The sequence below is a fragment of the Mandrillus leucophaeus genome, unplaced genomic scaffold (genome assembly GCF_000951045.1).
Source record: "Mandrillus leucophaeus isolate KB7577 unplaced genomic scaffold, Mleu.le_1.0 Scaffold599, whole genome shotgun sequence".
Lineage (NCBI taxonomy): Eukaryota > Metazoa > Chordata > Mammalia > Primates > Cercopithecidae > Mandrillus > Mandrillus leucophaeus.
The window spans coordinates 1842402-1869991 of record NW_012106463.1 but is presented as its reverse complement, the minus strand read 5'-3'; the positions used below and the strand labels follow the sequence as shown (position 1 = coordinate 1869991).

Below are 27590 nucleotides of genomic sequence, written 5' to 3'. Positions count from 1 at the left end.
TTTTTTAAAGAAGGCCCCTAAATTCTATAAGATTCAGGCCCAACAATACCTGGGAGGCACAGAATCATGGAAGTTAAGAGGAGACAAATCACAGATGGAGAATATGTGCTGTTTTAAAAGATGCATTGGGGTAGCTAAGGAAGACAGTTGCATTTGGCAATTCAGGGATTATTGATAATCTTCACTAATGAGTATGAATTTGGGCGTGGGAAGTGGAGGTTGTGTTCTTTTTAAAGAAAGTGGCAGTAGAGTCTAAAAACAGTAGCTTTTGAGGAAAGCAAGATCCAGGGAAGTTTTTTTGTATGTGTACTTGCTTCAACGGTAGGTGGACATCTAAATATGTTAAAGGAAGGGAAAACATGCAAATAGCACAGAAGGAAAAATTAAAGGCAATAGCAAGAGAGGTTAAAGCAGTGCAGAAATAGTGACGAGAGCAGGGAGGAAAAAGGAAATGGGATCAAGGCATAGGAGTGTTCTAAATAGTGGAATTCAGTGAAGGTGATTTAATTGTTACCGTATTAGCACTGTGCTAGTGCTGAGCGCAATAATTGGTTTTCATAATGCTGTAATTTTTCTGTAAATCAACATTTTATGCTTAGGTCAGTAAGATTTATAATACAATTTATCAAGATTTACAATCACATAATTTATAAAGATTTTCATTTGGATGTTTAAAATGAAATGTTTCATGACATAGTTGGAAGATAATTATCTTAATTATCTAATTAGTTGAATATGTTAAAATTAATCTTCCAAAATTTTTTGAATCAAGTGATTGCCCCAAATCAGCTTGAAGATATTATCAAGTAATTTTCTAGTAAGTTGTAGAAACTAATTAATAGAAAATGCATGAAATAATCTTATCTTCTCTTAATTTTATAGATGGTATGGAAAAAGGTACAGAATTGAGGGTCAGGTAGGATATTCATTATTACTTTTTTCCATTTCACTCATCAAAATGTATTGAGTGTTTATTATATGCCAGGAGCAGGTCTAGGTGCTGGGGATAGAGCAATGAACAACACAAAATTTCTGCCTTCCTGGAATTTACGTTTTAGTGGGAGAGACAGAATATAAGCAAATAAGCACATACGTATATATTGTCAGATAGTAATGTGTGTTACGAAGAAAAATAAGGGAGAGTAAGGTGACAGAGTTGTATAGGATGATATTTCAGATAGTGTGGTAAGGAAAGCCAGGTAGGACCCTTAAATGTTGCTTTTTGTCAGTATATTTAGAAAACTATTTTATGCAAGTCAAATTGTGTTTACTAAGATCAAATCTTTACAATTTAATAGGAGCAACATCTGCTTACCTCAGTTTTCCCTTCTGAAATTATTGATATATAATAGTACCAGGCTAGATGTGGTGGCTCATGGCTGTAATCCCAGTACTTTGGGAGGCTGAGGTGGGAGAATCACTTGGGCACAGGAGTTTGAGACCAGCCTGGGCAAGATGCTGAGACCCCCATCTCTACAAAAATAAATAATTGAAAATCAGCCAGGCATGGTGGCATGTATCTGTAGTCCCAACTACTTGAGAGGCTGAGGCAGGAGGATCCTTTGAGCCCAGGAAGTTGAGGCTGCAGTAAGCTATGACCATGCCACTGCACTGCAGCCTGGGTGACAAAGCAAGACCCTATCTCTAAAAAAAAAAAAATATATATATATATATAAAATAATAATAGTATCTAAACCATAGGTTTGTTGCATGGTTTAAATAAGATTTTGTGTGACTGTTTTGGTGCCATACCCTAACTCTTCACTTTATATGAAATATCCCTGTAAAAGGGAATAAAACTTTATTATGTTTCACAGATATTATGTTTTTCGCAAATTGGTGGTTTGTGGCAGCGCCATGTTGAGCAAGTCTGTTGGCACCATTTTTCCTACAGCATATGCTCACTTTGTATCTTCATATCACATTTTGGTAATTCTTGCAAAAATTTTTTAATTGTTTTATTAGTGTATCTGTTATGACTATTTGTGATCAGTGATCTTTGATGTTACTATTGTAGTTGTTTTAGTGCAACATGAACCACTGTACCCAGAGGAGAGCTAACTTAATTGATAAATGTGTGGGTTCTGACTGCTCTACCAACTGACTGTTCGCCTATCTTTCTCCCCTATCCTTGGACCTCCCTATTCCCTGAGACACTGCAATAATGAAAATGGGCTGATTGATAATCCTACAGTGGCCTCTCAGTGCTCAAGAGAAAGGAATAGTTGCATGTTTCTTACCTTAAATAAAAAGCTAGAAATGATCGTCCTTAGTGAGGAAGGCATGTGGAAAGCTGACATAGACCAAAAAGCTAGGCTTCTTGAGCCAGTTAGTTAGTTAAGCTGTGAATGCAAAGGAATGAATTTCTTGAAGGAAATTAAAAGCGCTTCTCCAGTGAACACAAAAATGATAAGGAAGTGACCAGCCTTACTGCTGATATAGAGAAGTTCGAGTGGTCTGGATAGAAAATCAAACCAGTCAGAACATTTCCTTAAAAAAGCCTAATCCAGAGCCAGGCCTTAACTCTCTTCAATTCTGTGAAGGCTGAGAGAAGTAAGGAAGCTGCAGGAGAGAAGTTTGAAGCTAGCAGAGATTGGTTCATGAGGTTTTAGCAACTATCTCCATAACATAAAAGTGCAAGGTGAAGCAGCAAGTGCTGATGGAGAAGCTGCAGCAAGTTATCTACAACATCTAGCTAAGGTAAGTGGAAGGTGGTTGCACTAAACAACAGATTTTCAGTGTAGGTAAATCAGCCTTCTATTGGAAGAAGATGCTAGGACTTTCTAGCTAGAGAGAAGTCAATGCCTGGTTTCAAAGCTTCAAAGGCTAGGCTGACTCTCTTGTTAGAGACTGATACAGCTGATAACTTTAAGTTGATGCCAGTGCTCATTTCCCATTCTGAAAATCCTAGGGCCCTTAAGAATTATGGTAAATCTACTCTACTTGAGCTCTGTAAACAGAACAACAAAGCCTAGATGACAGCACATCTGTTGATAGCATAGTTTAGTGAATATTTTAAGTCCACTGTTGAGATCTACTGCTCAAAAGAATATTCCTTTCAAAATATTACTGCTCATTGACAGTGCAGCTAGTCATATCCAAGAGCTCTGATGGAGATGTACAAGGAGATAAGTGTTGTTTTCATGCCTGCAAGCATAACATCCATTCTGCAGCCCATGGATCAAGGAGTAATTTTGACTTTCAAATCTTATTATTTCAGAATTGCATCCCATAAGGCTATAGCTGCCATAGATTGAAGGATGTGTGCAAAGTAATTGGAAAACCTGGAAAGGATTGACCATTCTAGATGCCCTTAAGAACATTTGTGATTCATGGGAGGAGATCAGAATATTGACATTAACAGGAATTTGGAAGAAGTTGATGCCAACCCTCATGAATGACTTTGAGGGGTTCAAGACATTAGTGGAGGAAGTAACTGCAGATGTGGTGGAAATAACAAGGGAATAAGTAGAGCCTGAAGATGTGACTGAATTACTTCAGCATCATGAAAAAACTTGAACGAATGAGGAGTTACTTTTTATGGATAAGGAAAGAAAGTGGTTTCTAGAGATGGCATCTGCTCCTGGTAAAGATGCTGCGAACATTGTTGAAATGACAACAGTGGGTTTACATAAACTTAGTTGATAAAGCAATGGCAGCATTTGAGAAAATTGACTCCAATTTTGAAAGAAGTTCTACTATGAATAAAATGAAGCATTGCATGCTCCAGAGAAATTCTTCCTGAAACGAAGAGTCAATTGATGTGGCACACTTCACTGTTGTCTTGTTTTAAGAAATTACCACAGCTACCCGCCTTCAGCAACCACCACCCTGATAAGTCAGCAGCCATCAGTATTGAGGCAAGACCTCCCACCAGCAAAAGGATTACAATTTGCTGAGGGCTTAAATGATCATTAGCATTTTTTAGCAATAGAGTATTTTTAGATTAAGGTATGTACATTGTTTTTTAAGACATAATGCTACTTAGCACTTTACTACAGTATAGTGTCAGTATACTACAGTATAGTGTAAATATACTTTTTATGCACTGGGAAACCAAAAAATTCATGTGACATGCTTTATTCTGATATTCACTTTATTTCAGTGGTGTGGAACCACATTTGTGGTATCTCCAAGGTATACTTGCATTTATTATGTATACTTTTATGTGAACCAAATAAGTTATAAGATGACCAACTCCTCTATTAAATACCTTTCTTTTCTGTGGATACCTCCAAATTACAGAATGAAGCTTCTGTGTTTTTTCAACTTGGAGATTAAATAATTGTTTTAAATTGAGGCATATGTATATATTGTAAGGTATATTAGTCTTAGATATACTACTCAGTGAATGTTTTCTTGGATATATACCTGTATAATCGCCACACAGATCCAAGTATGCCATATTCCCAGCCCACCAAAAGAAATCTTTGTTCACCCTTTGAATCATTACTATCTTCTGTAGATAGTCGTTGTTCTGACTTCCATTTCCATCAATTTGTTTTCTCTTTTTTGAATTTCACATTTCTGACTTCTATTTCCATTTCTATTTCATGAAAATTCAAAAAAGGCAAAACAATTTTATTTATTTATTTATGGTTTGTTATCTTTTTTATCTGGCTTCATTTGCTGAAAACAACTCCTACAAGATTCATCCACATTGTTACATTATCACCAGTTTGTTGGGTTTCAGTTCTGTGTAGTGTTCCATAGTTTAAATGGACCACAATTTATTTATTAATTTTCTAGTTTATGGACTTTGGATTATTTTTATTTTGAGGGAGTCATTATGAATAAAGCTTGTGTGTACATTTTTATACATCATTTTGGTAGACATATGTACTAATTTTGTTGGTTATATACAAGGAGTGGGTTTACTGAGTCATAGGGTAGATATATATATATTTTTAAAATAAGTGTTTTTTTTTTTTTTTTAAGTTCTGGGGTACATGTTCAGGATGTGCAGGTTTGTTACATAGATAAACGTGAGCCGTGGTGGTTTACTGGACCTATGAACCTATCACCTAGGTATTAAGCCCAGCATTCTTTAGCTCTTTTCCCTAATGCTCTGCCTCCCCACCCTCCCCCAACAGGCCCTAGCAAGTATTGCTCCCCTCCCTGTGTCCATGTGTTCTCATTGTTTGGCTCCCACTTATAAGTGAGAACATGCAGTGTTTGGTTTTCTGTTCCTGCGTTAGTTTGCTGAGAATAATGGCTTCCAGCTTTATCCATGTCCCTGCAAAGGACATGATCTCGCTCCTTTTAATGGCTGCATACTATTCCATCATGTGTATGCACCATTTTCTTTATCCAGTCTATCATTGATGAGCATTTGGGTTGATTCCATGTCTTTGCTATTATGAATAGTGCTGCAGTGAACATATGTGTGCATGTATAATATACTGATTTATATTCCTTTGGGTATATACTCAGTAATGGGATTGCTGGGTCAAATGGTATTTCCAGTTCTGAATCTTGGTGGAATTGCCACACTGTGTTCCACAATGGTTGAACTAATTTACGTTCTCATCAACCATGTAGAAGAGTTCCTGTTTCTCCGCAACCTTGCCAGCATTTGTTGTTTCTTAACTTTTTAAATAATCACCATTCTGACCGGTGTGAGGTGGTATCTCATTGTAGTTTGATTTGCATTTCTATAATGATCAATGATGTTGAGTTATTTTTCATATGTCTGTTGGCTACATGTATGTCTTTTTTTGAGAATTGTCTGTTCATATCCTTTGTAGAGTGGGTATACTTTTAACTTTAGTAGAAACTCCAAGCAGTTTCCCAAGTTGTACCAGTGTATTCACCCAAAAGCATTAGGTGAGAGTTTCAGTTGCTTCACATTCTCAATAACACTTCCAGTGAGTGAAGTCTTTAGCCATTCTGGGAGGTGTGTATTTATGTATCATTGTCATTTTAATTTGCGTTTCTATGGTGCTGATGATGCTCAAGTGCTTCTATATATGTTGACTGGCCATTTGGATATTGATATTCTCTTTTGTGAAATTTCTCATTAGATCTTTACCCCTTTAAAAATTTGATTGTTTGCCTTCTTTATTATTGATTTATAGTAATTATTTATATTATGTATTTTATATACAAAACTTTTGTGAGATATATGTATTGGGAATATCTTCTCCTGGTCTGTGGCTTATCTCTTAGTGTTTTAATCTTAATGGTGTCTTTTAGGGAACAAAAGTTCCTAGTTTTCATGAAGTCCAACTTATTTTTTTATTTAGTAGTTAAGTGCTTTTGAATATTAATTTAAAAAATCTTTGCCTACAGAAAAATCACAAATATATTTTCCTACATTTTCTTCTAGAAGTTTTATAGATTTGTCGTTCACTTTTTTTTGAGGCAGGGTCTTGGTCTGTCACTCAGGTTGGAGTGCAGTGGTACAAATACAGCTCAGTGTAACCTTGACTTCCTGAGCTCAAGTGAGCATCCTGCCTCAGCCTCCCTTGTAATTGGGACCATGGTGCATGCCACCATGTCCAGCTAATTTTTTGATATTTTTTTTTTTGTAGAGGTAGGGTCTTACCATGTTGCCCAGCCTGGCCTCACACTCCTGGGCTCAAAGGATCCTTCCCTCTTGACCTTCCAAGGTGCTGGGTTTACAGCTGTGAGCCACCACACCTGACTACCTTTCACTTTTAGATATGTGATCTAAAATTAATTTTTGTTCATGGTGTGCAATTGGGATTAAGGTTTTTGTTTGTTTGTTTGTTTTACTGGTTTATAGTGCTGTAGCACAATTAATTGAAAAGATTGTCTTTTCCTATCAGACTTGCAGTGGTATTTTTCATAAACTAAGTGACTGTTTATATGTGGATCTGTTTTTGGACTCTGTTCCATTGGTCTATTTGTGCATTCTTTTGTTGTTGTCACACTATCCAATATAATAAATCTTCAAGTCTGGTAGCGTCAGTTCTCAACTTTGTTCTTCTTAAAGATTGCCTTGGCTAGTCTAGGATCGTTGCATTTCTGTGTAATTTTTAGGAGCCTTACATCAATTTCCACAAAAAAACTTAATGGAATTTTGATTTGGTTTGCATTGTATCTGTAGATTAATTTGGGGAGAATTAGCACCATAGCAATATTGAGTCTTTCAAACCATGAACATGGTATATTTCTCCATTTATTTACATCTTAAATTTTTTTCTCAATTTTTAGTTTTCAGTTGTAGATGTCTTTATTCATTGGTATTTTATTTTCTTATGTTATTGTATAAGTGGTGTTTCATAAATTTTATTTTTGATTTTTGTTATTATTATATAGAAATAGAAAAATCTTGAGCTTGTATCAAACAACCTTACTGAGTTTGCTTATTCATTGTAGTTGGTATATAATCATGTTAACTGTTTTCTTTTTATCTTTATACTTTCCCACTCTCTTATTGCCTATTTTCCTGACTATAACCTTTAGTGTAATGTTGAATAGAAGTGATGATAGTGGACAATCTTCTTCTCTCTTTAACCTTGGGGGAAGTGTTGAACATTTTACCAATCTAATAAATAGATTGGTATTAGCAGTAGATTTGTGTGTGTATGTGTGTATGTATTATTACTATTATTTTTGGTAATAGTTACCTTTTATCAGATTAAGGAAGTTCCCTTCCATTCCTAGGTTACTAAGAGCTTTTTTTAAAAAATGATAAATGAATGTTAAATTCTATCAGATACTTTTTCTGCATCTATTGAGATGATCCTAGAATGTCTCTCCTTAATTTTGTTAATGTAGTGAATTACTTTAAAAAAAATTTTTAATTTCTTTTTTAAAGATGGGTCTCACTATGATGCTCAGGCTAAAGGGCGGTGGCTAGTCACAGATGGAATCGTGGTGCAGTACAACCTTGAGCTCCTGGTCTCAAGTGATTCTTCTGTCTCAGCTTCCCAAGTAGCTGGGACTCCAGGCTCACATCACTGTGCCTGGATATTACTTTGGTTTATTTTTGAATGTTGAATCAACTTTGTATTCTTGGAATAAACCTCACTTGATTGTGTATATTATCTTTATATATTGCTGGCTTTGCCTTGCTAAATTTTTTTTATTTTTAAAAGTTTTCATCTGTGTTCATGAGAGATGTTAGCCTATAATTTTCTTTTCTTGTGTCCATATCATGTATTTGTATTATTAGGCTGATGCTGGCCTTACACAGTGACTTAGGAAGTGTTTTCCTCTCTCACTATTGGCTAGAAAAATAGTATAAGATTGATTTCTGTTATTTTTAATCTGTATGATAATCTCTTTTTCTCTTTTTAAAATTTGTGAAATAGTCATCACAATAGAGTATGGTTGTCTTCTTTTGCAGCTGAAGAAACTGAAGCTTGTAGAATTTCAGTACCATTAGGTAGCTGGTGGTTACTGCTCTGTATTAAAAACCAACCTGTTTTACTTCGAAGCCTTTGCTATACGGTATACATGGAGGAAAAATGACTGTCCAGGTGATCATATGGAGATCTTAAAAAATACCAGAGGTTGTTCTTTTGGAAGCTTGTACACTTCTTTTAAAAACTTACTTCCTGTCGGTCTAAGAAGGACACTCTTGATGAATGCTTCTTAGTTGTTTGCGAGGGTTGTGGTTTAAAGTAGCTAAGCTTTATAATTCTGTTGGCTCTGTCAAATGAAAAGTCTATCCATTCCAAAACTGAACAAATCAGTTTTATTTCTGTGTAAGAACAAATGGTTACTTGGAATTTACTGGGATTTTTCTTTTTCCAAATCCACATAGTACTGGCAACATTTTTTTCTTTGATGTTAAGGTATTTCCAACATTTATTCTTTACAGTATATGATAGGTTAAGGGATTCCATTCATTATATACTGATAGGTCCAAGGATAAGGGAAAAACTTCATACAAAAGGGAAATATAAGGTGAGTTTTAAGACAAATCTGGTACCTTATTTTCCCACAAGCCCAAACATTCTTACTTTCTTATATAAGAAAAATGTTTGACTGTTATTTCATGTGGAAACATCTTTTCTTCCTTTAAGTGATGTAGAATATTTGCAAAACTATTCCTTGTTTTTGTTAGCAAAGAATTTAGGTTTTCTAACAGTTGTTTACTAATGATTTCTCATTCTGTAGCTATTTACATTTTTTTTCTTGAGGATTTTATTGGAAATGTTTGGCGTCTTTATGAGTTTTCAGCAAGTTTTGATGTGTTTAATCACTAAAATTTATACTGTGCCAATGATATTATTTTATTTGCTTGATATGAAAAACCTCAATAAGTTTGTCTCATTTCCAGTTAACTTAATTGGAACATTTGGCTCCCTTTGAAACCGCTTCTCATTTTTAAAGCAGAAGGTGTTATTTAGTGAAACCTACAAAAGAATAATGTTAGAGAAAAAAGTACTTTTTAGCTGAAAAATGTTCTGTATTAATAAATTTTAGAGCTAGAAACTTTTTCGAGAACTCTGTTAATCCTTGTGGGACTTTTGAAATTGCTATCTCAGTGGCAATATTTTCTTGACAAATAGAGTATTGAGTGCTTTTAATGATCCCTTATTAATTATATATGGCTCCGACAGTAGAGAGTTGAGTTTGGCTTAAAGGAATAGATACTATTTTTACCCATGGTCACCTTAAAAATTGGAGTTAAAGTATTGGCCTGCTGGTCTTTTTTCTTCTCTTTAGTTCTGCTAGTAATAGTAGGTTTTATTTGCCATTGTATAGGTTTAATTGGTTAACATGTGGCTGCTACTATTTAGTAAAGTTAATTTTTAGTATGAGAATTAAGAGTTTGATTTTGGTTTTTATATAAAGTGAAGCTATGGATTAATAGATTTAGTAGTTAATTATGCTGAATAACAAAAGTCTAATATTTGGATGATCAGTGTATTAGTAGAATTAGAAATACTTGCTCTTGAAGTTGTTTAAAAATTGAGATAGAAAAAGAGGAAGCTGATTTTATTAATGCTGTAAAACAGGAAAAATAAAAAAATTGAGGTATGCTATCAAAAGTAAGTATTTGGAAAGGAATATTTGAGTGGTAAATTACTTATGAACTGACAACCGTTAATTCTTTGCTTAAGATTAAAATCAAAGTATAATATTATCAAAACAAGCATAGAAAAGGCATGCCAGTTCCCCCCATATTTAGGATATTATTTTTCAAAACATTTGCTGAATTAAAAAAAGGTTACTTGAATTTCAAATGTGAATTTTCCTCCAAATGAAAATTTTCCCTTTTTCTCAGTGTTTTGCTAATGTTCAAGTGGCAGTAGGTGTGGGAAGCTGTTGCAAGCAATATCTCCCAAAAGCGAGCTTATTCTCCTATTGTAGATATCTGGGTATCATTGCTTTCCTTTCCTGCACTGTATCATGGTTTAGTTATTTTATGGAAATCTGTCAGAGTGAAAGAGCAAAAGGTCAGTTGGAAGAGAAAAAAGATGAAACTGAAACTAAAAGTGGTTAAATGTACTTACATTAGTTATCAATTACTACTTGTATATTATCCATGGTACATTTTAAATTTCCATTGACTTTTTTGTTGTTCTTTAGGTACCTTGCTAGGATTACCAATTTTGGTCATTATGAGCAGATGTGAGTGCCTATCATGTACATAACATTCTGTGACCATTCAGTTCATTCATTGTGCTCAAGTGATAATAACCAATTTTAATATTAATTTTGTAAAACATATAGACCTTAATGTTCCTCACAGATGGAACTTAACCTTCCCCCACAAATTTTGTTTTGTATATTTTAATTGCAAAAATAAAGGATTTATTCATATTGTAGTTACTTTCCATCAACATGAATGAATAATTTTCACTATTTTTCTTGTTAGCATTTTAAAGTTTTATTGAATTAGATGGCTAAATGAATAGTAATTATATTGTCTGCATTGTAATTATCTTTGATTTAGTTATTCACACCATGTCTTTACAACTGATAATCAAAATAATTTCAAAGTTTGAAAATTTTTAGCATAAAATTTCTGCTCAATTTTTATAATTTTAAAATTTCTTTCAAGTAATACATATATATAGTTAACAATAAGATAGTACCAAAAGGCTTAAGGTGAAAAATAGCAGTCTTCTTTTTAGTTCTGTCCCCCTCTACAGTCCTGCACCCCAAAAGCAATCACTCCTAATTTTTTCCCAATTTCTGAAGGTATTTACCTACATAATATAAAATAATATGGCTCTTCTACTAATTTTTTGGCCTAAGCATAAGTTTTCTTATTATAATTGAAGAATTAGCTCTTTTATTATGCCTCTCTCCATTCTTTTTCCATTCTCTTCTTATAGTTATGTCATGAATTTAAAATCTATTTTTGGTATTTACATTGCTTGATTATGGAAATACTGTTTATTTGTGAACTAAATAGTCCACTTTTTTTTTTCTTTTAAAGCATCCAGTGTTACTGTTAATAAGTATTAAGCTATTCTCATTTCTCTCTGGAAGTGTTCAAGATTTCCTTTACCCCTGGTGCTCACAAGTTTTGTGATGCTGTGCTTTGATAAGTGTCTTTTTTTCGACCTTTGTGCTGATATTCAATGGATCTTTTTATCTTTTAATTTTTTGGGAAAATTTCCTGTGGTTTTTTTTTTCCTTTTTTGTATTTTTTTTTCTCTTCCCTTTTTTTGATTCTTTCTGGGCTTCCTATTAGTTGACAATTCTGTTCCCTAGGTTAATTTGCCTAATTTTTAAAGTATTTTTCCTCTATAGTTTATATGTTAGGCTTTTTGTCTTATTTTTCTAGTTGGGCTTCACTTCAGCTTTCTGTCTACTGAATTATAAAAATTTTGTTATCATAGTTTTAATTTCTTAGAGGAGTTCTTTATTCTCTGTTCCCATTTTAATATTATGTTTTTAATTCAGGGGTACAGCATCTATTATTTTTCTGAGATTATTAATAAGAGTTTATTGATGTCATTCCTCCTGGCTCCTAATTTCTTTTGGCACATTTTGGTCTTTGCTTTTCTGTTGGAAGCTTTTGTCAGATTCTTCAAGTCTTAGTTCTTGCAAAAGCAGAATCTAAAATACCCTATCTTTGGTTTATTTGGAAGGTGATTCCAGGAATTATAATGAGAGAATAAGGAAGTGAGACACGGAAGAGAGGAAATCCAGTACAAGGTGTATTGATTTTGTGGGTTATCGTTTTGGGCGACTGGAGCTCAATACTGCTGGAGACTTTCAGAGAGACTGTGTAGAACTGCACTGTCTAATACTAATCAATAGCTACATATGGTTATTTAAATTAAAATTAAAATGAATGAAATTAAATAAAATTAGAGATTTAGTTTGCATTCATACCAGCTGCACTTTAAGTGCAGATACAGAACACTGAACAGTGCAGATATAGAACACTCCGATTCAGTCCAGTCCAGTGCAGATATAGGACATTTCCATCATGGTTTAGAACATACCTTAGAATTGTACCATGGAGGTTCAGGAAAGCTGACCTATTTATCTACCAACATCTGTCCCTTATTGATTTAAGAGTCGCTCCTAGAGTTACTGACTCCCTGTCACTTACAGCCTGTGCCACACAGGGGCTGTGTCGTTTCTGCTACCTTACTCATTTCCACTTGTTACCTATTAACACCAAATGCAGAGTTTCTCTAGTTCATTTTTTTCTAGAGACCCAAATCCTGGTCTTCTATCAGTCTGAGGAAAGTAGTCACTTGACTGAGTGTGGTGGAGGGAAGATAGGCTTTTATAAGTGTAAGTATGCAGATTTTTAGCCAAATTGCCCATAGTTTTTGGGGGAAATCTTACCCCAGTATCCCATGGCAACTGTTACATTCAATCTAAGCCTTTGGAGGATTCTGTGGAGTAAATTGACTTCTTATTCTTGTCCTTTACCACAGGCATTCTGATTTTAGTTTTCCCTGATCTGCAAATTACTACCACTCCGTAGCTTAAGAAAAATTATGATATATAGTATTTCAAACATGTGGAAAAGTATAAAGAAAAAATATGCTTGCAATTCATATAGTGCTGGGATAAATTCAACTCAGCCCTGATGGGTTTGTCTTTTTTTTTTTTTAATACTAGGAATCTTTTATTTATTTAAATTTTAGGAGACTTATCACCACCCAGTGATATCAAGGCTATGGGGTTGTTAACGTCTTTTTTCTTCTCCTTTGCTGTGTTTAGTTGGCTAATAGTTTATTGAGAATTTTTTGGTCTATTTGCATAAGAGATCTTAGCATATTATAATATTCTTTCTGTGTAACATTTGTCTGCATTTGGTTTTGATGTCCAGGTAACACTAGATTTATGAAAAATGTTTGTGTTACCTCTTTTTCAGTTATATGGAACAGTTTGTACGAACAAAACAGTTTGTACAAAATGTTCCTTAAATGTTTGGTTGAACTACCCAGTTTAGGCCTGGTTGCTTTGTGTGTGTGTGTGTGTGTGTGTGTGTGTGCGTGTGTGTGTGAGAGAGAGCGAGAGAGAGAAGGGGGGGGAGAGAGAGAGAGAGAGAGACATTCCTTCTTACTAGTTTATTGTTTTTCTTTTTCAAACACATTAAATGTAATTTTTTCAGTTAGAGTCTGTTAGTGATAAGTTCTTTATGTGTCTGAAAATTTCTTTAACTCTCACTCTTGGATGGTAGTTTAGCTGGGTATAGAATTCTGAGAAGCCTGTTTTGAGTTTTTTCTTCCTTAAATCTTTTGAACATTTTCCAAGTTTTTTCTTATTTTTAATTTGGCTTGATGACCATGTGGTTTGATATGTGGCCTGAATCTTAGTTAAGTATTAGGTCTATAGATTTAACAAATGAAAACTAATTTTTATAATTTGTTTCCTAGTTTTTATTTAGATACCAGCAATATTCATGATAAAAAGTACCATATAGTCTCAGATATCTTTAATTTTAATGGTTAGAATTGTGTTAAAATATTAAACCAGCATGTCTGAATCATGACTACATAATATAACCTATTGATTTAATTGGTTTGAGGTGGGAGTCCAAGCCTGTATTTTCTTTCAGTGCACTCAGATAATTCTAATGTACAGCCAGAGATTAAACAACATGAAGTTACAAATTGAACTGTAAATTCAGTGATATCCTAATACAAATCTCAACAGTCTTCTTCCTGTTTTGTTTTTATTTAAAAAGTTGGCAGCCTAAATTTAAAATGTATGTGGAAACACAAATCAATAGTCAAAGCAATAAAAAAGAAGTGCATCATTGGATTTATAGTTCCTGATTTCAAGATTTATTAAAAGACAGTGTGGTATTAGTGATAGGGTGGATATTATGGACAATAGACCCACACATACAATCCAGTTGGTTTTTGGCAAAGGTAATAGGGCATTTCAAAGGAGGAAGTAATAAAATTTGCAACAAATGTGCTGGGAAAACTGTGTAATATGTATGTAACAAAATGAATACTGACTCTTACCTCACATCATACAGGAAAGATGAACTTAAAGTGTATCATAGACCTACATTTAAAACTAAAAAAAGCTCTAAGACATCTAGAAGAAAACACAGAACACAGAAAACACAAACTATAAAAGAAAAAATTCATAAAGTATACCTTGTCAAAATTAAAACCTTTTGTTCTTTAAAAGTTATCAATAAGAAACTGAAAAGATAAGCCTTAACATAGAAAAAATACTTATAATACATATATTTGAGAAACAACTTATATATTGGATATATAAAGAACTCTTACAACTCAATGAAAAGAAAATAATTGACTCAATTTAAAATTGACATAATATTTCAATGCTGCTACCACACTCTAAAAGATTTGAACATGTTCCATTTTCATTCCTCGGAAAATAGTTTGGCAGTTTAGCATATGATACTGAAATTCTCTCCTAGGTATTTATCCAAGAGAAATGAAGACAGATACCCACACAAAAATTTCGTCATATGTGTTTATAGCAGTTTTATTCATCATAGCTCTAAACTGGGAACACCCAGATATTCTTTGCAGGTGAATGGATAAACAAATTGTGCTCTATCCCTACCAGTAGAAGGGAATTAACTATGAACACAGACATGGATGAGTCTTAAAACATTAACAAAAACATGATGCTAAATGGAGGAAGCCACATACAATAAAGTGTATTCTGTGTAATATCATTTATATGAGATTTTAGAAATCAAAAACTAATTTGTAGTGTCAGAAAGTAGATTAGTGCCTTGGGATAGTGGTAGGAGAGTTTGACTGCAGAGGCAAATGAGGTATCTTTTGTTGGTGATGGAAATGTTTTGTATTTTAATTTTGTTGGTTATCACACAGTTGTACAACATTTGTTAAAAATAATCAAACTGCACATTTTAAATGGGTGTATGTATATTTTATTCAACTTTATGTTACAGTTACTTTCTGCTGTGTATTACTGGGAATGTCTTTCATTACTTATATAGAAATAAGGCAAAAAAACTATACAGGTAAAAATATGGTAATAGTCACTTCAGATATTTTATGTGTGCCTATTAAAGCAAACAGAATACTAAACTTGTTTTATATATGTTCAATAAACTGCTGAACAATAATAGGATGCAATGGCCCTGTTGTTAGACTGTTGGAGTAAGTGTAATAGCAATAACCTACCTTCCATTTTACCTTCCTTCCTTTCCCTCTCCTTCCCTTTGTTTCTCCCTTCCTCCTTCACTCCCTTCTCTCCCTCTTATGCCTATCCTTATTTCCCTTTGCTGGTGACAGTGCAAGTTGAATTTGTACACTGATCTAGACTCAGATTAGTTTAATAAATTTTTAAAAATATCAAGCTGAATGAAGAAGGAAAATTAAAATTTTACAGTACCTGAAACTAAAAGGTTAAACAAATGGATTAATCTGTTTAAAAAATGTTACATTTTCTGCGCATCTAGAATTCAGTTAAGAAGATAGACTGAAAATTGCAGTTTACTGGATGATCTTAGGAAAATTACTCTGTTCCTCAGTTTTCTCATTTGTAAGACAACAATAATAATATGTTGAAAGGATTAAATGAGCTAATGTATTTAAACTGCTGGCACATAGTAACTACTCAATAATTATTTGCCTGTCATCATCATGGTCATATTAAGAGTGAAATTTCTTCCACATCTGACCATGGCTATTTTAATATATGCGTTACTAAGCAATATAATGTATTTTAAAGAAAAATATGGTGATATGCCACTTTCGAAGAAACAAAAAAGATGTGCATTGTAAATTTTAGATCATAGGTGAAATTGTACTTACTGTCAATTCATTAGGTGCAAGCAATAAACATTTAGATAGGAGCATTGTTAGAGTTTTTGACTGCTTTCGTACATGTCAAAATGGCTTTGAAGACATAATTGCGGTTTTCATATTTTTCATACTTTAGCATTTTGGTACATGCCATATTAGAATGTATCTTAGACATTTGATAAGTGTCAAGATTTCCCCCTTACTCTGTCATCTAGCATATATTGAGTACCTGGTATATACCAGATGTTGGGGATATGACAGTGAACAAGACAATCTAGATGCCTCTGTCATGGAACTTAGATTTCATTGTTGGGGGAGATGCTGGTGGGGGAAAGATTGGACAAGACAACACGTAAAATAACAAGATAACTTCAGATAGTAATAAGTGATGAGAAGAAGAACATGGGATGATGGGGGTAGAACATACCTGGAAGGACTAATTTAGGTGTGTGGTTATAGAAAGCCTTTGTGAGATGACATTTGAGCAAAGACCTGAATGATGAAGAGTCATGAAAATCTGGGGGTGGATTTTCTAGTCAGTGGGGACAGGAGTTCAGCTGCATCTTAGACCCGATGAGCTTGATATATTTGAATACTTACAAAAGATGAGTATTGCTAAAGGATGGTAATTAGGTAGAAGACTAATAAAGTAGAAGAGGAGGGTGGAAAGATAGGCAGGACCTATCTTTCACAGATAGCCTTGGGCATCATTTCTTACTGAGTCTGTGAAGCTTGATGCTGTAAGCAAAGAGAATTATGGAAAAGAAGTGGTTGGTATTAACGGTGTGGCTTTTAGGAAACAGGCAAAAATATCCTGGAAGATTTTTATTGGGGGTTTAGAGGTATAATAAAATAAATAATCATTAACTTTGTATGCCATGGGGAGAAATCAGGTCTGATTATTGACTTCTCTTTAGGGAAACATCAATTTGTAAAATGTGTTTTGAAAGTAGCAGAGGAGCTAATATGGGCATACTACTCTTTCCCTCCCATTAATTCTTTAGACGACTTCTTTGATATTTTACTGTGAGTGTGGGATTTTCCCCCTGTATATATGATATTTGTGATGAAGAAAAGCAAATAATTTAGCTAGAGTTTAACACTTTTTTTTTCTACTTTTTGATCAAAACATAAATAGTATTTGGATACCGTATAGTAATATACAAGGAGAAGCGACCGGAGAGAGCTTGTTTGGTTAAGATCACTCATTTAAGTAGATTAGAAAAGTGTACCTACGGAGAAGCATCCCTTGGAAGATAAGACTAGGTTATTTTATTTAGCCTTCTTCTTGGTTGCTATGGTTTGGATGCTTGTCCTCTTCAAACCTCATGTTGAAATTTGATCTTCAGTGTTAGAGGTAGGACCTAATGGGAGGAATTTGGGTCATAGGGATGAGTCCCTCACAAATAGATTAATGACTTCCATTGGGGGTGAGTGAGTTTTCCATTAGTTCCTGGAAGAGCTTCTTGTTAAAAAGAGCCTGGCACCTCCTTCCATCTCTCTCTTGCTTCTTCTTTTGTCATGTGGTCTCTGCACACTGGCTTCCCTTCACCTTACCCCATGAGAGGAAACAGCTTGAGGCCTTTCCTAGATGCAGATGTCCATTCTTGAACTTTCCAGTCATCAGAATCATGAGCCAAATAAATCCTTTTTCTTTATAAACTACCTAGCCTCAGGTATTCCTTTATAGCAACAAAAAATGGAATAAGACATTGACTAAGTCCTTTATAAATATATATAAGTATTTAAGTGTGTTTTTTACATATGGGGACAGCTTAGAGTCTCAAATATTAGACATACCTAAATGTAATACGTGGCTTCTCGACTGGATTCTATAAGCAGTGCTATAAAGAATGTTATTGGATGAGCTGACAAAATTGTACCAGTACAGTAAATCTGATGCAAATATTTAGTGATGTTGATTTTTCTGGAGTCGATAACTATAGTGTGGTTATGTAAGAGAATATTCCTAATCTTAGGAAATTTACATTGAAGAATTTAGGGCTAAAAAGCATGATGTAAGCAACTGACACTAAAAAAGTTCAGGGGTGAATAATATATATATTTTATATATATATTCATATATATATAGAGAGAGAGAGAATGTAGGAGTATGTTAATAATAAAAGAAATGGGACAAAATTTTAACAATAGATGGATCTGGATAAAGGACATATAGGAGTTCTATGCACTAATCTTATTTTTGCAGCACTTCTGTAAGTTTAAATTTTTTTATGTCTAAATAAAATGTTAAAAATGGGTTAAAGGTATTTTTTGTTTAAAAATAATTTCAAAATGTGGCTATATCTCATTGGTAGAAATACTATCAATTCTCTGTTGAGTTTCTCAAGCAAAATGCCAATGGTAGTACAATTATTAAGTGTTAAATGTTGAATTACAAACTAATATTTTTTGAATCTAGAGGTAGGAAAGATTAGTGTGGATTGGATGTTAGAACTATGAAAAAAAAGTGCAGAGTGGTGGGGTAGGTAAGAGAAACTGGAAAGAATAAGCTGGTTGAGAATTCAGAATTGGAGAAGGTAAATTTAGTAGTTACCCATGTAAATGCTACCATTGTGAAGCAATGTTTTGTAGTCTTTTGCAGTCTTCCTGAGGATACTTACCATATTTTATTGATTTTTAACATGCACATTTTTTTCCACATTAAAAAAATATCTGAAATCAGGATGTACCTTATAATCAGTGGCATCTGATAATTAGCGTCGGTGTGGATTAAAGTCAGCTTTTCCATAAAAGATTTGTGGTTTTGCCTGTAACCTGGGGGCATTACCAGTAACCTGGAGGCACTACCACTTTTCTTCTGCCAGTAACGTGGGAACAGTACCAACCTGAAACTATTTTAAGTTATCTTTTGTGTTTGAGTACTTGGACCACCCTAGTGTGAATTCAGATTACAGATTTGTGTGTGTTCTGGCTGGTGGTTCAGGTTTGGAGAGGAGATAGCACCTCCCTCCCACATGCCACTAGTGCCAAGATTAAGAAGACAAATTTCTGTGCTGTTGCTTTCCATGTAATAGGTTTATTTCCCCTTTACTCTTACACCTTTTTTGTCACAGTCTTATTATGGGGGTTCCTGTTAGACTACTCATCTTGGACATTTTTTCTTTGTTTTCAGTTATATATGAAAATAATGGTGATAAAATACTTTTTTTCCTGGCTAACTTCGGTGTGCTTGCTTTTTGGATATGTGTTCTTAATTGTATTATTCCTATGCATGGTTTCACAGATATCTTTAATCTCACCCTATCCATAGGAATTCTAAAGGTAAAATAATACCCTACATTGATAGCTCCGTCCATTAAGTCATTTTTCTTGGTGACAAACTGTAGCATAAAGTCATAGTCAATTTTTGGTTAGGAGGACCTTATAGAAGAGATGAATGAGCATACATACATCCTGGAGTTAGTCCAAGTTTTGCATTCTCTGAAGCTTACCTCTGTAACTTAACCTTTCTGAACTTTAGTTTCCTCATCTAGAGAATTGTTTATGATATGACTGCTGTGTTAATGTTATTGTGCTCCTTCAATGAGATATTGTGTATAAAGATTTAATGTGGGCTCTGGCAGAGATGTGATGCTGAATAGATGATTTATTTTTTGATTGATTGTGATTGCCATTATTTTTGGTTTCCTAAGACATCTTCTTCCACCCAGTCCCTCTTGTTATGGAAATATATCTTGTCCAACCATCCCCTCCCACCAGTCACAAGAGGGGTGGGCATGTTATTCATCCTGGCCAATTTAGATTAATCTCCTAAATATAATGGTAGGTTCACGTCTGAGTGGGCATGTGACCAAAGTTCATCGGAGTCTTTTCCCATTAGTACTGATATACAGGGAACGGGGGAAGAAAACCTCTCTACCAGAATTACAAAGGTTGGATTTAGATCCAAAGCCATTGGCAACTACCGTCTAATTCCATATGGAGAAGTCTGCTTAAATAATAAAGCTAAGGAGAAGCTATCAAGGATAAGAGATGGAGGCTGAGGGTTGGGGAGGGAGAAAAAGAGAGGGAGGAGAGAGACAGAGACTGAGGGAGATCCAGTTCCATTTTTTAAGGCTGTCCTTTCTATAGCTCTTCTTTCAGAGATATGCCAGTCTTCTTTCCAGCTTTGTGAACTAGTAAATGCCTTTTTAAAAAAATGTGGTTTAAGTTGGATTTCTGTCACTTGCAGTGAAGAGTTCTGATGAATATAATGGTGTTATTTGCCCAAAGAACTTCTTGCTCAAAGAACTGCCTATATTGCTTTCTTGCTAAATTGTTAAAGACTAATATATACATATATTACATAGAGGATGAATGCCTGTAAAAAGAAATAAAAATTATGATTTTTTAAGGAAGATCTCTGAGTTTAAGATTTTTTCCATGTCACATTATTATTTTTAGTTATGCTATAGGGATACTGTATTGCAAGCAAACATCTATTTAGATGTACAAAGAAAATTTGCAGTCTTAATTTTAATTAGAAACCATTTACCACATTTAGAAGCTCTGATTAAAGATATAATGGGTAAAAGGGATAAAGTTACATTTGCAGTTATTTGTTTTTAATCTTTAATGTCCCTGCTTCTTATGAATCTCAGATAGAATGAGCAGGGCCCAGCTTGTCTGAAGCTTAAGAGGTGACCCAGAATATAATTGAGAGGACTAGAAAGGTGTATTAGACTATTCTTGCATTGCTATAAAGAAATATCTGAGATGGAGTAATTTGTAAGAAAAGAAGTTTAATTGGCTTACAGTTCTGCAGGCTGTACAGGAAGCATAGTGCTGGCATCTGCTTCTGGGGAAGCCTCAGGAAGTTTTACTCATGGCGGAAGGTGAAGCGGGAGCAGGCACATCATGTGGCCAGAGCAGGAGCAAGAGACAGAGTCTGGTGCAGGAGGTGCCACACTTTACAATAATCATACCTCAACAGAACTCACTCATTATTGCAAGGATAGCACCAAGCCATGAGGAACCTGCCCCCATGACCTAAACCCCTCCCACCAGGTCCCACCTCCAACACTGGGGATTACAATTCAACATAAGATTTGTAGGGGACATCCAAACTACATCAAAGGGCAATGAATCAATGTCAGCATTCACAGCTGGTAAAAACAGTATTTGTATTCTTAATTTGGTTAGTTAGTCTGGATAGGAGCCAAAGATCACAACATGGCCATATTCACGTGGAAGTTTGCAATTTGATTAAGATTTGAGAACATGTCAGGGAAGGAAAGAATTTCCTTTAAAATCATCCTGCACACTGAATACCTAAAGTGGTAGAAATAATTTGTCATGGCATGAGAAGCTAAGAAAAAGTTAGTCATTCTTCTAAGTTCAAGGATGGCTGTAGAGGATAGTGCATGAATGACTGTCCTGTCTACTTCTGTTTTATTTCATATATTTTTTAGAAACAGGATCTTTCTCTGTCCCCCACACTGGAGTGCAATAATGCGATCATAGTTCACTGTACCCTCCAACTCCTGGGCTCAAGCTGTCCTCCTGCTTCAGCCTCCCACGTAGCTAGGACTACAGATGTGTGCCACCACACCCAGATAATTTTTTATTTTGTAGGGACAGGGTCTTACTATGTTGGCTAGGCTGATCTTGAACTCCTGGCCTCAAGCTATTCTCTTGTCTTGGCCTCCCAAAGCACTGAGATTACATGAGTGAGCCACCATGCCCAATTCTGTTTTCTTTTTTGAGGCACATTAAGTATTTACATTTTACCTGGAGTTTGGAAAAGTAGTTTACTTGGACATACAAGATTTTTGTTTTTTAGATGGAGTCTTGTCCTGTTGCCTATGCTGGAGTGCAGTGGCATGATCTTGGCTCACTACAATCTCCTGCCTCAGCCTCCCGAGTAGCTGGAATTACAGGTGCATGCCACCAGACACAGCTAATTTTTGTATTTTTAGTAGAGAGAGCGTTTAACTATGTTGGCTAGGCTGGTCTTGAACTCCTGTGATCCACCCGCCTCAGCCTCCCAAAGTGTTGGGATTACAGGCGTGAGCCACTGCACCTGGCCAAGGTGTGTTTTTAAAGTAGAAGATAATCCTGTAGATTGATTTAACCAGTTTTCTTTGCAAGTAATTGTATAGGAGAATTAAATGCAAATCCTCCTACTGATGTCAGATTTAGATAATGCCTTAGTATGATGTAATGTCTTAAATAGTGAACTGTTTGGTTATACCTTGTCCCATGATTTCCTTAATATATCTCATAAAGTTATGCAAAGAATGAGACTGAGATACTTTACTGTTAGGCACATAGACATTTATGTAACATTCATTTTTAAAAATTTGAATACCAATTATGTGTAAGGTACTAGGATAAACGCAAAGGATACAAGAAGTCTTTGCCTTAGGCCAATGCATTCTGATAGAGTGTTAAAATAGTCACACAAATATCTGTTACTCAAAGCATTAATTACATATGCATTATATATATTAAGTATATAAACATTATGTATATTAAGTGCCTGGTGCTGAGTATCAACTAAGTGTTTTAAGATCAGAGACCATTTGGAGTTTGTGATGGTTAATTTTATGTCTGAACCTTACTGGATCATGGGATGACCAGATATTTGGTCAAATATTATTCTGTGTTTCTATGAGAGTGTTTTTGGATGAGATAGATTGATGAGTAGAGCATAAAGGCTAACTCTCCCACATATAAGAGAGAATTCTTTCCTACCTGACTGCCTTCAAACTGGGACATTGGCTTTTTACCTGCCTTTGAACTTGAACTGAAACATTGCTGCTTCCTGGGTCCCAAGCTTGCTGGCCTTCAGATGGAAACTATACTGCCAGCTTTCTTGATTCTTAATGCTTCAGACTTGAACTGAAACTAAACCATTGGTTCTCCAACTTGGTACCACAACTCTGTACATCTTGGGTCAGCCTCCATAATCACGTGAGCCACTTCCTTATAATAAAAAATCTCTTTACACACACACACACACACACTCTCATACACACACTATTGTTTCTGTTTCCCTAGAGAACTGTAACTAATACAGGGTGACTTGGAAAGGCATCACAGAGGAGATGGAATTTAAGCCAGAGGCTAAACTATCCTATAAGCAGGATTTCGGTAGATAAAGATGGTGAAGAAAAACACTCCAGGCAGAGGAAATGGCGTGTGTGTTGGAAGCAATCTCAAGTAGTATAATTTGGCTAGAGTTCAAGATGTTTATTGCATTTCAAAAGAGTTGTGGGAGAACACCAGTTTTACCACAACCTGGCTAGTACTGGGGGGTAGTGTGGTAGTGGCAATGGCAGTGTGCATGTGACTTTTTAAAAAATATGACTGTAGCAGGTTGATTGATTATTGGTTAAAGAGGGAGTCTGCTTTCTCAGCATTCTAGTTAATCTAACCTGAGATCATTTTTCATTACCCTACTATGCTCTAGTCCAGGGGAGGGGAGGGTTATAGTCAGAAAAAAAGACTGTAGAAATGTGTATATATATGTGTGTGTCTTGCTATTTGTACTGGTTCTTGTAAGTTGCAAAGTGAATATGATGACATTCTTCCCTTGGCCCTATTTTTAGCTTGCTTTTCTCTTAGTGGACCTAAGTTATGAAATAGCAAGGGTTTATATGACTTTGAAATTCATGTTTTTAGCTGGGCGTGGTAGCACGTGCCTGTTGTCCCAGCTACTCAAGGTACTGAGGCGGGAGGATCATTTGAGCCTGGGACCTCCAGGCTGCAGTGAGCCATGCCCGCACCACTGCTTTCCAGCCTGGGCAACCCAGCTAAACCCTGTCTCAAAAAAAAAAAACAAACCCAAGAAATTCATGTTTTATACCCCCAGATTTAATTGCTTACTTTACGTATTTGACTATCCATTTCCTGGGATGATTGATACCCTAATGTGGTGCCAATGTAGAACGGCAGTACTGTTTAGTAGAACTTTCTGCAGTGTCCAGTGTGGTATCCACCGGCCACACATAGCTATTGAGTCCTTGACATATGGCTAGTGTGGCTGAGAAATGGAATTTTAAGTTTTTTTTTTTAATTTTAGTTAATTTAAATTTGAATTGTAACATATGGCTAGTGGTTACTGTATGAGACATTGCAGCTCTGGAGCTTAAGAAGTTTTGGCTTGTTTCTAGCTCTCTGGTGTTAAGAAGGGCTGACCAAGCAGTATTTTCACTCATATTTAAAATATAATATTATCTTAAATGTACTTAAATATTCTGTTGGTGATTACACTGCAAATGAATTTTGATATTGCCAATTCTTCAGTAAAATTAGGTATTTATTAATTGATTGTTTATGTTCTGCCTCATTCCAAATAAAGATTGTATGTGAATGATAGGAAGTGATATATTAAAGGTACAATTATTAAAATAATGATAAAAGAAAAAGAGCCATGTAGCAAATGAAGTGAGAAGAGAAACAAGAAAAGGGGAAAAATCTAGGAAAGTCTAGTGGAGAGTGGCAAAAAATCTATTTGTGTCAACTGGCAGATACAGTAAAAAAAAGAAATCCAATAAAAAAATAACATTTTTACACAATGAGACATGCTATTGAGTCAAGAGAGAAACTTTTTCCAAAGATGAAACACAAGGAGAAATTTATTCCATTCTGTAAGATTTGTTGAGTAGTATAGTGAATGGCATTGTTTAATAGCAATTTTACAAATAGTAGAGACATTTTTGTCATATATTTACATCAAATCTTGGTAAAAAAAATTCTGTGAAGAGCTAAAGCCTGCCAATAACCATGTGAGCGAGCTGAGAAGCAGATTCTGTAGACCTAGTTTAGTCTTGAGATGACTGCAGTCCTGGCTGACAGTTTGATTATAACCTCATGAGATAACTTGAACCAGAGGCACTCGGCTAAACCACTTTCAGATTCTTGACCCACAGAAACTGAGATAAAAAATGTTTGTTGTTTTAAGCTGCTTAGTTTTGGGGTAATTTTTTATATAGAAAGAGCTAACTAATACATACTTATTATGTTATGACTTTTTTTAGAATGGAGGTGCCTGGTGTTAAATGATGAATAGATACAGCTTTCTAAACCTTCAAATCTTCTTTATGGAAGTACATTTATAGCCTTATATATTTGAGGGTGTAAATATAGTTAGGAAAAATTTTGACATTAAGTATTTTCACTAGCCAACCTAAATGGCATCTGGCCATTTGAATGAATGAAAAATAGCTAATAACAATAGATAACATGTATTGAACTCTGTTTCTGTTTCAGAAACTATGCTAAGCATGTTGTGGACATTATATCATTTAGTCCTTACAAAATTGTATTGGGTACTTCAGACTTTAAAACCAAATCTCTTTGACTCCAATTTAGCCAGTGTGCTAACCATACTGTGATCAGATAACTTCTCAGGTATAGAAATTCATGTGTTAAACATCTGAGGGATTCTTAAATTTTGATGGATGCTGGAGACACAGTGGTGAGCAAGGTGAGACACAGCCTCAGGTCTCATGCCACTTACAACCTTTTGAAATACATAGACATTAATATAATAAATACATATTTACAGACTGAGGTCATTACTATGAAGGTGAGTTCTAAGACCTTTTAATAAAAGCAGAAGTTTCTGGTCCAGGCACAGTGGCTCATGCCTGTAATTCCAGCAATTTAGAAGGCTAAGGTGGGAGGATCGCTTGAGGCCAGGAGTTTGAGACCAGCCAGGGCAATATAGTGAGACCCTGCTGCTACACAAATTAAAAAAAAAATACCCATTAGCTGGGAATGATGGTGCACACCTATAGTCCTAGCTACTCAGGAGGCTGAGGCAGGAGGATCGTTTGGGCCCAGGAGTTTAAGGCTACAAGTGAGCTATGATTGGGCCACTGTACTCCAGCCTTGGCAATAGAGCGAGACTCCATCTCAAAAAAAATTAAAAACCAATGAAAGCAAGTTTCTATTGTAGAAGAGTAACGGTATTCTTACAAACTGAAAGAAAGGCAACAAGGTTATAGCACAGAAAACAAAAAGAAAAATGGTGTGAGATTAGGCTGGAAAGATGCATGGGCTAGACTAGCACGGCCTTGAAAGGTGATGTTTTATTCTACTTCCTAAAGGAAGCTATCGAAAAGTTTTTGTTTAATAGATATTATGTTAAGGTTTTCTTTTGGAAAAGATCATTGTAGTTTAAATATGTATATTGTAGACATACCATAGTGGTTATGGGGAGACTATTAGGAAGCCTTTGAAATAACCAAACAAAAAAGAAGGGCTAAGTATTGGCAAAAGTTTTTTCAGAAATGGAGAGAAATAGACTTGAAAGATGGTTACAGGATAAAATCAGCAGTACTTAGTGAGAAGATTGATTACCAAGGGGTTGGGGAGAAGGCATTGCTAAGAATGGTGGAAGATTTCCTACTTGCCTATCTGTGTGTATGATAATGCTAGGTATTTATTAAAGGTACAGAACATGAATAGGAAGGGGGACACGTTTGGTGGTAAAACTCATTAGTTAACTTTTGCTGAATTTGAGATATGTTTGAGACATCCAAGTTTGGAATGTTGAGAAAGATATACAGGTTGAACATCCCTAATTTGAAAATCCGAAATCTGTAATGCTCCAAAATCTGAAACTTTTTGAATGCCTGCAAGATGCTTGAAGGTCATGCTCAAAGGAAATCCTCATTTGGAGCATTTCAGATTTTGGATATTTGGATTAGGGTTGCTCAACCAGTGTAATGGAATTATGTTATTCTAAATTCTGAAATATGAAACACTTCTGAGCTCAAGCATTTCAGATCAAGATACTCAATCTGTCTTAGATTGGATCACACAGAACTCCAGGCTGGAGGTAAGAATGTTCAAGGAATGGGCAAATATATGGTAACTGATGTAATAGATAAGAATGCCTTGTGAGAGGAAGTGAGAAGAGAAGAAGGCCTAGAAGTTGAGGAACTCCAATATTAACTGGCCAAACTGAAGAGGATAACCTACGAAGTATATAGTAGAAGGATTCTTTCACTCATTTGTTTATTTATTCAACAGATATTTATCAAGTGCCTATTATATACCAGGCACAAATATAGGATCCAGGGATATAGCAGGAATAAGATAGTTAAGATCTTTGCTCTCATGGAACCTAAACTTTAGTAGAAAGTATGTAAATAAACATAAATGATTTAGATAGGTACAGGTATTAAAGGAAATAGAAAAGGATTATGTGACTGAGGAAGGGAAGACTAGAAGAGGAACAAGGCTTTTGAGGAAAATCAAGAACTTCCTTCCTTTTAGCCATGCTACTGTTGAGGTATCTATATCCAAGTCCAAGTGATTAATAGGGACTGCTGCATGCTAGTAAATAGCACCACCATTCACCCAAATTGGCAGGCTCAAACTTCCAGCGACTAACTAACTTTCCTTCCTTCCTTCCTTCCTTCCTTCCTTCCTTCCTTCCTTCCTTCCTTCCTTCCTTCCTTCCTT

The 27590-nt window shown here is 35.1% G+C and overlaps 1 protein-coding gene across 1 annotated transcript in view; it reads left to right on the top strand.

Annotated features, from left to right (window-relative positions):
- Window positions 1-27590, top strand: part of PDE3B (phosphodiesterase 3B, cGMP-inhibited) — a 213215-nt gene that overhangs the window by 41425 nt on the left and 144200 nt on the right. The gene's annotated exons all lie outside the window — the stretch shown is intronic.